Below are 12,229 nucleotides of genomic sequence, written 5' to 3' on the forward strand. Positions count from 1 at the left end.
TGTGAGTGCCATTACCTTGAGATCTGGTAAGGTGATGCAAGAGCCAGAAATGCCTACTGAAAAGGATCCCAGTTGCACTTTAGCTGCAGAAGGTGAAGGAGGAGAAGTTGGAAGCCAAGAGCAGCCTGCACTTATGCCCACACCATGTCAACCAAAAGTGGTAGACAAGGAGGAGAGGTCTATTCCTATTCCCTTCCCTCAAAGAATGGTTCAGCCCAGCAAGAAGCAAGAAGAGGTTGATAAAGAAATTCTGGATACTTTCAGAAAAGTTGAAGTCAATATCCCCTTGTTAGATGCTATCAAGCAAATCCCAAAGTACGCCAAATTCCTTAAGGACTTGTGCACTCATAGAAGGCGTCTAAAGGGTAATGAAAGAGTGAACATGGGGAGAAATGTATCAGCTCTTTTTGAGAGGCAAAAAACTTCCATGCCTAAGAAATGCAAAGATCCAGGGACATTTACTATTCCCTGCACTATAGGAAACAATAGGATAGATAATGCCATGCTTGATTTAGGTGCATCTATTAATGTTATGCCTTTATCTATCTTCACATCTTTGTCTCTTGGACCATTGCAGCCCATGGGTGTCATCATCCAATTAGCAAATAGGAGCACTACTAATCCAGCCGGCCTTGTGGAGGATGTTCTAGTGAGAGTGAATGACTTGATCTTTCCTGCTGACTTCTACATCTTGGACATGCAAGAAGAAGAGCCAATAAAAGGAGCTGCACCAATCATCTTGGGGAGGCCATTCTTGAAGACGGCTAGGACCAAAATTGATATGCATGCTGGAACTCTCACTATGGAGTTTGGAGAGAGTGTGGTTCGCTTCAACATACTAGATGCTAGGAAGCACTCTCCTGAGGAGCATTCAGTTTTTCACATTGATGTTCTTGATAGCTTGATAGATGATAATTTTGCTGAATTTTTAGGAGACTCTTTCGTTGATTTTTTTGATTGTATAGATACCATAGATACTAAAAATTATGAATATTGTACTAAGTCATCTTTGTGTGATATTTGTATTGCTGATTTTCTGGATTTAGATTCTGCAACTTCTGACATTAATGACATTGAAAAATCAAAAGGGTTAGAATGTGGTTCATTGAGTACAGCAAGTATAATTGAATCTAACCCTTGTGGTTTAAATGTTGCAGAAATCATTTCAAATGAAAGTGCTAAAGCACTGCCTTCAGTTGAGCAGCCTCCCACCTTGGAGCTTAAACCCTTGCCTGAGCATTTAAAATACGCTTATTTGGAAACAGGTGAGAAACTCCCTGTGATCATTTCCACTGAGCTTGATGAGGACCAAGAGGAGCAGTTGCTTGATGTGATTCGGAAGCATAGAAAGGCTATTGGTTGGACCTTGGCTGACATCCCTGGAATCAGCCCTTCCCTGTGCATGCACCGGATTTTGCTGGAAGAAGGATCCAAGCCAGTAAGACAACCCCAGAGGAGGGTAAATCCGATCATATTGGAGGTGGTGAAGAAGGAGATCACCAAACTACTCCAAGCAGGCATCATCTACCCGATATCAGATAGCACATGGGTGAGCCCAGTGCAGGTGGTGCCCAAAAAGTCAGGGATTACAGTTGTGAAGACTGAGAAGGATGAGCTCCTGTCCACTAGAGTGCAGAACAGTTGGAGAGTCTGCATTGATTATCGGAGGCTCAACCAGGCGACCAGGAAAGACCACTTTCCTCTACCTTTCATAGATTAGATGCTGGAGCGCCTGGCAGGTAAATCTCACTACTGTTTCCTAAATAGATTCTCAGGTTATTTTCAAATATGCATAGCTCCTGAGGATCAGGAGAAGACCACTTTTACATGCCCATTTGGTACATTTGCATATAGGAGAATGCCATTCGGGTTTGCAATGCTCCCGGTACATTTCAAAGATGCATGTTGAGCATATTTTCTGATTTGGTTGAGCATTGTATTGAAGTATTCATGGATGACTTCACTGTATATGGGTCATCATTTTCTGCATGTTTAGGAAACTTGGATAGAGTTTTACAAAGATGTATAGAGACTAACCTTGTTCTGAACTTTGAGAAATGTCATTTTATGGTTAGGCAGGGGGTAGTCTTAGGTCATATAATATCTGAGAAGGGAATTGAGGTAGATCCTGCTAAGCTTAATGTCATTTCACAGCTTTCTTACCCCTCTTGTGTGCGAGAGGTGCGTGCATTTCTTGGCCATGCAGGTTTCTACAGGCGCTTTATCAAGGATTTTTCCAAGATAGCCCTTCCTCTCTCCAAGTTACTACAGAAAGATATTGATTTCGAGTTTGGAGCCAAGTGCAAAGAGGCGTTTGATTGCCTAAAGACAGCCTTGATCACAACTCCCATCATTCAGCCACCAAACTGGACACTTCCATTTGAGCTCATGTGTGACGCATCCAACTTTGCTGTGGGTGCTGTCTTAGCACAACGGTTTGGTAAGGATCCACATGTCATTTATTATGCATCTAGGACTTTGGATCCTGCACAGTGTAACTATACCACAAGTGAAAAGGAACTATTGGCCATAGTATTTGCTTTGGATAAATTTAGATCATACTTGCTAGGGTCAAAAGTTGTGGTGTTTACTGATCATTCTGCTCTTAAGTTCCTTTTGAAAAATACAGATTCAAAGCCAAGGCTAATAAGGTGGATGCTTCTACTTCAATAATTTGATGTAGAGATAAAGGATAGAAGTGGAGCACAAAATTTGGTGGCGGATCATTTGAGCAGGATAAAGGGAGTCCCTGAACTCACTCCTCTAAAAGATGATTTCCCTTATGAGCAATTATTAGAGTTGTATACTTCAACGTTGCCTTGGTTTGCTGATGTTGTAAATTTTTTAGTTGCAGGAGTTTTTCCAGCAGATGCACCAAGGAGTAAAAGGGAAAAGATCAAGAATGATGCCAAGCATTACCTCTGGGATGATCCCTATTTGTGGAAGTTCTGTAGTGATAAAGTGATTAGGAGATGCATTCTTGAGGAAGAAACTGCATCAATTTTGCATTTTTGTCATGCATCCACTGTAGGAGGCCATCTTGGGCCCCAAAGGACTGCAAGGAAAGTACTGAATGCGGGTTTTTATTGGCCTACAATCTTCAAGGACTCTTGGCAAGTGTGTTCTACATGTGAGAAATGCCAAAGAACTGGAGGGGTAATCACCTTGAAGCATGAAATGCCTCAACAATCCATTTTATACTGTGATGTATTCGATGTTTGGGGTATAGACTTCATGGGTCCTTTTCCTCCTTCCTTTGGTTTCTTATATATTTTGCTTGCTGTAGACTATGTCTCTAAATGGGTAGAGGCTAAGCCTACAAGAACTAATGATTCAAGAGTGGTTGCAGATTTTGTGCGTACTCATTTGTTTTGTAGGTTTGGAGTACCTTAAGCTTTGATTAGTGACCAGGGTACCCACTTCTGCAATAGAACCATTGAGACTCTACTGAAAAAGTATGGAGTATTGCACAAAGTATCTACACCTTATCACCCCCAAACCAATGGGCAGGCTGAGCTCTCCAATAGAGAAATTAAGAAGATTTTAGAAAGGATTGTCCAGCCAAATAGGAAAGACTGGAGCAAGCGTCTTGATGACGCTCTTTGGGCTCATAGAACAGCATACAAGGCTCCTTTGGGAATGTCACCATACAGAATTGTCTATGGAAAAGCCTGCCACCTTCCAGTAGAAGTAGAACATCGTGCTTATTGGGCAGTGCGAGCCTGTAACATGGACATAGACAAAGCTGGAGAACAAAGGAAATTGCACTTGCAAGAATTAGAAGAACTTTGCCTTGAATCATATGAAAACTCCAGAATTTATAAGGAGAAGACGAAGGCCTTTCATGATGGAAAAATAGCAAGAAAGGAGTTTTTCTTAGGTCAAAAAGTTTTGTTGTTCAATTCCCGCTTGAAGCTCATGCCTGGAAAACTTAGATCTAGGTGGATCGGACCTTTCATTATGACTTCCATTTCTCCCTATGGAGCGGTGGAGGTAAAAAGTGAATCTACAAACAAGGTTTTTAAAGTGAATGGACATCACCTAAAGCCTTTCCATGGGAGTTCTACAATTGAGACCAATGTGGAGGAAGTTTTCCTAGATCAACCTCCAGCTGATCTTGATTCTTTAACTATTTTGGAGTGAAAGCTCCATTTAACGTCAAGCTAATGACGTTAAAGAAGCGCTTTGTGAGAGGCAACTCACAGTTTTATAGCACTTTCTAATTATCTTTTGATTTCAATAAGCATTCTTTCATTTGAGCTGTGTTACTAGTCATGTTGCTTAGTTCATTTTGCACAAACATTTTGTTTACCACTTGACTCATTATTTGATTGATGATTTGTTCATAATTTTTGTACAGGAAAAATTGTTGTAGTTGGACTCAATTTGTACATATATTCATGGAAGTCCAAGTAGAGAGGGAGGAATAATCATTTCCATGGCACCAAGCATTCACTCTAGAAAGAATTTTGAAGATAGCCATGAAGGTAATCACTTTCCCAAGCCATAGTGGTCACTTTCCACCAAGATTAATGGCAAACACTCCCAGAAAGAACGCACCCAGAGCCAAGAGAGCCAAGACAGCTGCTGCCTCTTCATCTAGGCCTCAGCCTGCACATAATCCTAGATTTCGGTCCCTGGCCCATGAGAATTTCTTCAAAGCCAATATTCTCAGGCGACACATTGTGCAGGACAGGAATTTTGACCTGCAAAAAGGGACCTACCCCCAATTTGAGCAGGAAATCCAGAAAAGGGGGTGGGATTTGTTCACCACATGTGCTGGGCATGGGTGGAAGGACATCACCCAAGAGCTCTATGCAAATGCCTTCAGGGTTAAGGGAGATGATTTCCCCTACAGGCATTCCATGGTCAGAGGCAAGGTGATAGACTTCAACCCTGCCAACATCCAGAGGATCCTCAACATCCCTCTTCCTAAAAAGAGGCCTGGACAGCTGGACTACACTATTTTCAACTACTTGGAGGAGAAGGACTACAAGCCAATCCTTCAAGCAATATGCAAGGCTGGAGAGAACTGGGAGTTTGACATGAAGCTCCAGCCCAAGAACCTAACTACAAAGCACCTCCTTCCACCTGCCAAAGTCTGGAGCATCTTCATCCTTAGCTCCTTCATGCCAATCATGCACTCATCTACCTTGGCAGTGAAGAGGGCAGAGCTAGTTTATGCCATCATGATAGGGATGCCCATCCATGCTGGCGATGTTATCAGCAATGCCATCATGGAGATCCTGGCTAGGACGAAGGACTCCATGGGTTTTCCCTCCATCATTACTATGCTCTGCCAGGATGCTGGAGTTGACTTTGGGGAGTATCAGCAGAAAATCAGAGCAGCTCCCTGCATCACCACAGCTATGGTGAAGGAGCTGTTTAAAGCTAAGAAGAGCTCAACCCCAGAGATACCTCCCCAAGATGCAGGGAAGAAAGGCCTTCCTTCTAAAATGAAAGACCAGCTGAAGGAAATAGCTCTGCGACAAGATGCTATACATGCTGGTCAGAAGGCTGCTCTGACCCTTGTAGAGACCATGTTACTCAACATGGGGAAGAAGATGGGAATGACTGCTGACCAGATCTACTATGCCCCCACCTTCCCAGCCCCTTATCTTCGAGCAGCAGTTCAGAATGATCTCTCACCTTTCACACCTACAGCAGAAGAAGAAGAGGAAGAGGAAGATAGCAGCTCTGAGGGTGAGCCAGTACCAGACCCAGTTGCAGCAGCAGAGGGGCAGGATGATGAGGACACTGATACGGATGCAGCTGATGATGATGACCTCTCTTCCAGCGCTGATGAGGATGCAATATAGTCTTAAACTTTTATTTCTGTTATTTATTTAACCTTATCTTTCATTGTACATATTTTTTTTTCTACCAATTTCCCTGTAATTGGTACACTTTTTTTTTATTTTCCCTGCCTTTGACTTCCCTTTACTGCTTCTACTCTTAACAACAACTTAACTCTTTCATGCTATTTATATATATTATCTGAGTTTGAGTTATTTTGTTCTGCTGGTGCTGAATTTATTATTTCTTTGTGCAGAGAATGCCCTCAGTTCCATCAAGAGGAGCATCATTTTTTTGCCCATGAGTTGAGGCACTATCATTCATGAAAGGGGGGTGAAGTTCTTTACCTCTATTTCATATACTCTTAACCTCATTTTTCCTGCATAATTATATATTAAAATACAAAAATACATTTTTATTCTTTTTCTTTTAATTGAACCAAATTTTGTAATCTCAATCTTAGACTCTTATTGCAATTTTCATTCAATTCATGAACACACTCTACTTTTGTAAATAATTTTCTCTTCATGCCATGCTGAATATCTTTTCTCGCAAGGTGATTTATCCTCACATGATGTTAAGTAATTATCACCATTTTTACCATGGTAGAGAATTGAGCCCCTAATTATCTTTCTGTGTGTATGCTTCATGTAATTTTGCATCTATTCTCTAGAACTTGCCCTGCTTCTTAATTTAATATGCATTATGCAATTTTTTTATCTAGATGATTGAGGCCTCCTTTACACACACACACAACCACTCACCATTGCCCACCTTTGCACCTTATTGCATTACATCCTCTTCTTTTGCCAAAACTTAGTTTGCTAAAACATTTTTTTTTCTCTTCCATCAAGAACATATTTCTTTTGAGTAACATCAAGAGTGAATGCAAATAGCAAGTTTGGGGTGTTGAATTTGATGGTAGTTGCTTGAGGACAAGCAACCTCTCAAGTTTGGGGTGGTGAACAATATACATGTTAAAATACATGTCAAAAAAAAAAAAGTGGTTGCCAAAGTCCAATAAATCAAAAAAGAAAGAATGAAAAAGGAAAGAAAATAAAATGAAGCAAGGTCCATGAGATTGAAGAGATCTTTACATAATAAAAAAAATATGATGAAAAACAAGGTGAAAAATGCTTGAACCTCTTAGGCTACCTTATTTGATGCATTCTAATTGTTGTATTCACTCACTCAAGAGGATTCCCTTATCTTGAAAACCCACCTGAGCTTTTGACCCTCCTTGATCAAATTGAACCTTACCTATCCCTATTTGTGACCAACCAAGTCCTTTTGATAGGTAAATCATTGTATTAAGGCAAAGGAGATTGAGAATATGGGCAAGCATATGGTAGGGTAGAGCAATTTGCATGTATTGAGGGAAAATACCTATCTTGAAACACTGACGAGTGAAGAGTGAAACACCACCTTGTGAGCCAGATAATTTCTTGGCATTGTGTGAAGTATGATGAACCTTGTTGAATTTTTGTTTCACTTGTATGGGACTTTGCATAAAATTAATTGATATGAGTGTGCTTTCTTTGTTGAATGACTCCATGATTTTGAAATGGAGAAAGTGCATATTAGAGTTGAAAGATTGGAACAGAAAAATTTTGAGAAAGTTTTTGGATAAGTCCAACCTTTCTTTACTTTAGCCCTTGAATTTTGGTTTGCTTGAGGACAAGCAAAAGTTTAAGTTTGGGGTTGTGATGAGTCCACATTTTACTACATTTTTATACATCATTTATTACTTTTTATAGAAAAGAATAGACTTAGATAGTGTAAATAAGATGAATATTCCAATTAGGCTAAATAATATAGCTTTCTTAGTTTTTTGTTAATTTACATGAATTTAGATAGTTTATTTTACATATTTTGATCATTTGAATAATATGGCAGGAATCCCCAAGCTTATTTTGAAGAATTATTAGATTTTGAGAAATTTGAGGTGAAAGTAACTACTTTCAATATTGATAGTGACAACTATAGCAAACCACTTCCAGCAAAGGGACCAAAGTGATCACTTTCAAAGCTTAGAGTGACAACTACAGCAGCCCAGAATCAACCAAACCTGCGCGTAACTACTATGAATATTCATAGTAATCACTCCAGAGACTCAAAATGTCCCAGTGCTGCGCGTAACTACTATGAATATTCATAGTAATCACTCCAGAGAGGAAAAACCCAACTGATGTTGCGCGTGGTTACTATGAAAGAATGAGAGTAATTACTTTGGGCGGCGCCAGCTTTAGTATAAATAGATTTTTACCAAATTAGGGTAGGGACTGCTTACACTTTTTGAACCTTTTTCTCTTCTTTACTCAATTTAGAATATTTTCCAGAGCTTAGGGCAACCTTGGGTGACAGCCAAGGGTCTAACCTAGGGTTTGGTTTCTCATTTCTCTTGCTTTTACATTAATGTTAATAAGTTTTCTGCATTTCCCAATTGCGTTTTTGATCCCCATTTCCATGGAGGGCTAAGTTTGTGTAATCCTTAGTGAATTCACATGGGTTCTTGAGTTCCTTGAATTTAATGATAATATAATTCCTTTCTTTCATGAATTACTTCTTCCTTGTCTCTTGAATTGAATTAATGGTGAATGAGGGGGTATTGCTCAATTAACCCTAATTTCATTTTAAGGAGATTCTAAACTAAGGGTTGCTTAATCCTAGGTTTAATTCTAAGGTTGCGTAATTTTGGGATGAGAGATTAGAGCCTAACAAATTGCGTAATTTCGTTGGGACCATAAGGTTGATTTTCGCTTGTTAAATTAACCTAATTCATGGAAGAGAGGATGAATGTTAAATCTTGAGTGGAATGAGAATAGAATTTATGTGGATGAACTAAGGATTGTTGTTTTCTATTGTTTGAATTAATTAAACTCATTTGCTCATTGCTCTTTATTTTAATTTGAAACCACAAAACCCCCATTTTAATTGCTTGTTTAATTAATGCCTTCAACATGTTTAATGAAGATTAATAACCAATGTTCATGGGAGACAATCTAGGGTTACCCTAGTACTACATTAATTTGTTCAAATTTTGATGAAGATTTACGACAAATCTTTTAAACACCTCGAAAAAGACCATCATCAGGTGGCATCCACATTTTAATTGCTTGAGGACAAGTAATGTTCTAAGTTTGGGGTGGGGAATAGCAAGCTATCTAAGTTTGAGTTCAAAAAGTCAGAAAGTAAGAATAAAAGTGCTGCAGAAAAATAAAGAAATTATGCAGCAAAACTGGCTGCAGAAAATTATTAAAAGAGAAAAGAATTATAGCAAAATGCTGCAGAAACAGAAAAAGAAATTCCATGAAAGCAAGAAAAGAAGAAAAGAGATGAAAATTCTATTGCACGAAAAATTTTGTTTGCAGCATAAGTGAGAAAATTAAGGAGAAATAATGCAAATCCAGGTTAGTTTTAAAACAAATCACTCAAAATGCCTCTGATCTTTCAAAATTGCAATATTGTTTTCCATTTTTTTCAATACCTACCCTAACCTAAGCCCTGTTATAACCTGCAAAAAGCCCTCTGGATGTGTGATTAACTGTACTAAGCAGAGGCAAGCATATGGTAGAGTGTAGTTGAATTGATGATTCAGAGAGAAAATAGCACTTAAACACTGATGAGCAATGAGGGAAACACTGTCTAGTGAGAAGTGATCATGCTTTTTAATGTTTCTCACATGAATTTTGATGAAATATATGAACTTAATAGCAATTCTTACTCAATGATGGTTATGCAATATGAATATCATGATGAGTATTTGGATGAACAACTTGATTGAAAATTTTGCAGAAAACACAGAATTGGAAATTGGAAATTGGAAAATCTGAGAAAATCAGTTTCTTAATTGAATTTGAAAATGGAGGAACTTACCCTTGGTTTAGTTTGATTTGCTTGAGGACAAGCAAAAATTCAAGTTTGGGGTAGTGATGAATCCATATTTTTACTAGTATTTTACTATAGTTTTAATCCATTTGATAAGGAAAATGTGTGGATAAAGCAGAACAAAATCATAAAAATAGAATGATTGAAGAATTTCTTTAAATACATAGTTAGTTTAGCATTTATGAATTTTCTGTGTAGAAATTAATAATTGAAGTGTGTTTTTGTAGAAAACTCTGAGCAAAGACCATGATGCTAGTAGATCAATAGAGAAATAGCAGAAAAGTAGCAAGTCTGGATGATTCATAGCTTAAATGAGAAGTTGAGTGTGGGCGTGATCACTTTTATCATTGAAAGTGAACGTTCCAAAGAGGTTCAATTTCAGCAAAGCTGTGCGTTGTCACTCTCGCCAACAAAAGTGAACGTTCCAGAGAAGAAAGAATTTCAGCGAGCTCTGCGTGGTCACTATTACTGGCGAAAGTGAACATTCCAGAGAGGCAAAATATCAGGAAAGCTCCGCGTAACCACTATTGTCATCGAAAGTGATCGTTCTAGAGAGCCTTCAACTTGGCGAATTGCGCATAGTCACTTTTATTCATAAGAGTGATAACGCACAACTACTTGAGCTCTACGGTGACACTTTTATCAGCAAGAGTGATAGTTCCAGAGAGCTCTCAATTCAGCAAAGTTACGCGTGGCCACTTTTTCTCATAAAAGTGTTAACGTGCAACCAACTAACCTTCTGCGTAGCTAATATTTTTTAGGAAAGTGATAACGCGCAAATCTGAGAATCTCTATAATACCAAAAGCGCTCAGATTTTTTAGGATTCAGTTTTATTTTTCTGTTTTTCTATTAGATTGTAGTTGAGAGGGATTGAGAGAGAAGATTGGGGTCAAGTCTCAAAGCTTCCACAAAGAGGAATCGGATTGGAGCTCTCGGCCATGGCTTCTTGGAGTTTTTCTTCTTCTTCTTCTTCTTTCTCTTTCTCTTCTCCCATGTCTGAGTAGTTTTCTTGTAGTTAGGAGTTTATGGAACTCGAATTGATTTATTGATTTGATTCTTGCTTCTGAAATTTGAGTATTTGGATTAATTGAGTTATTAATTCTGCACTTTTACATAATCTTTGGAATGGAAATTCATTTGGTTAACATTAGAGGAACATTTGCCAATGGGAATTGGATTTGATTCTCTGATCTGAATGAATAACCAGAATTAGGGGTTTCTTAGGGATAAGTACACTTAATTTTGCAATCCTAATGTTCCAAGTCTTAATGCAACATGAAATTGAACTTCACCTAAGGGATTAGATGGTTTAGTTACTTGTTAGGGTCAATGAGTTAAGGGAATTAACCTTTGGCTATTAAAATGCGAAACTGATTGTTAATTAACCAAGTTCTTGAATTTTTAGAAGCATAATTGAATTAATATTGACATTCTTGTGAAGTAAATTCCTAACTACCTTTAATCTGTAACACCCCAAAATTTTCTCTTTTCATAAATTATTTTGTATTATGTTAACCTCATTTAATAAAGTAAGTAATACAAAGAGACTGAGAACTAGAATTTTCTTTTAGTAAAATTTACCGAAACATGTGCCGATCGGTAAATAATCAAGTAATATAAAAAGGAAATAAAAAAAATATTTAACCTTTTAGAATATCTAGAATATTTTTATGAATTATAAGAAATTTAGAAAGATCCAAAAATGAAAATAAATAAAATTGTAAAATTTAACTAAAATGACCAAAATACCCCTAGAAACACCTAGAATGGAGGCCCATTTTGGACAAGCAAATGAAGGAGATAAATTATGAAATTTTTATGATAGATGGCCCATGTGTAGAGGTTATGGAAGTGCAAGTATGGAGCCAAAAGAGCAAGTATAGAAATTACCCAAAAAGAGGCCCAAAAAACCATGTGTATATGAAAGAAAGTGGGCTAGGAATAGTAGTAAGGAGCCATGTGACCCTTTAGAACCATGTGATACTAATCATGATTAAGGATAAGGTCATTTATGGTTTAATCCCATCTGGATGAGCATATTCAATAAGAACCAATGAAATTAATCCAAAACAACAAGATAAGTATTCTTAAAGATAAGGCTAATGATGAATAATTTGTGGACTAATCCTCATCCAATGGATCTAATTGGACCATGACCACGGCTATTGGATTTGAACTAAATAGATTTTCAAAAAGTAATTGGAATGGTTGAAATGGAACTAGAAAAGTTAAAATCTAACTAGAACAACAAAACTATCATGAAAGGGACAATTTTGGACATTTACAAATGTGCACATGAGTAGGCTTGTAGAAAAAGCCAAAAAGGAACCAAAATTGAAAATCAAGACTTGTGTGAGAGAGGTGGAACCGTGAGATGCATGGAAGTGGGCCAACATGAAGAGATTTTCTTATATAAAGCCATGCATGAAAAAGACCCTTCATTCTAATTCTCATGCAACCAAGAGCTCTTTACTTCTTCTTCATCTCTGTTCTCTCTATACACATCCAAGTTCATCTCAAACACTTTACTTTCACCCTACAAGT

The 12,229-nt window shown here is 37.9% G+C and overlaps 1 pseudogene; it reads left to right on the top strand.

Moving 5' to 3' along the window:
• Positions 1 to 12,229, top strand: part of LOC113850865 — a 190,798-nt pseudogene that overhangs the window by 68,302 nt on the left and 110,267 nt on the right.

Source organism: Abrus precatorius, unplaced genomic scaffold, assembly GCF_003935025.1.
Source record: "Abrus precatorius isolate BTA unplaced genomic scaffold, Abrus_2018 Scaffold9, whole genome shotgun sequence".
Lineage (NCBI taxonomy): Eukaryota > Viridiplantae > Streptophyta > Magnoliopsida > Fabales > Fabaceae > Abrus > Abrus precatorius.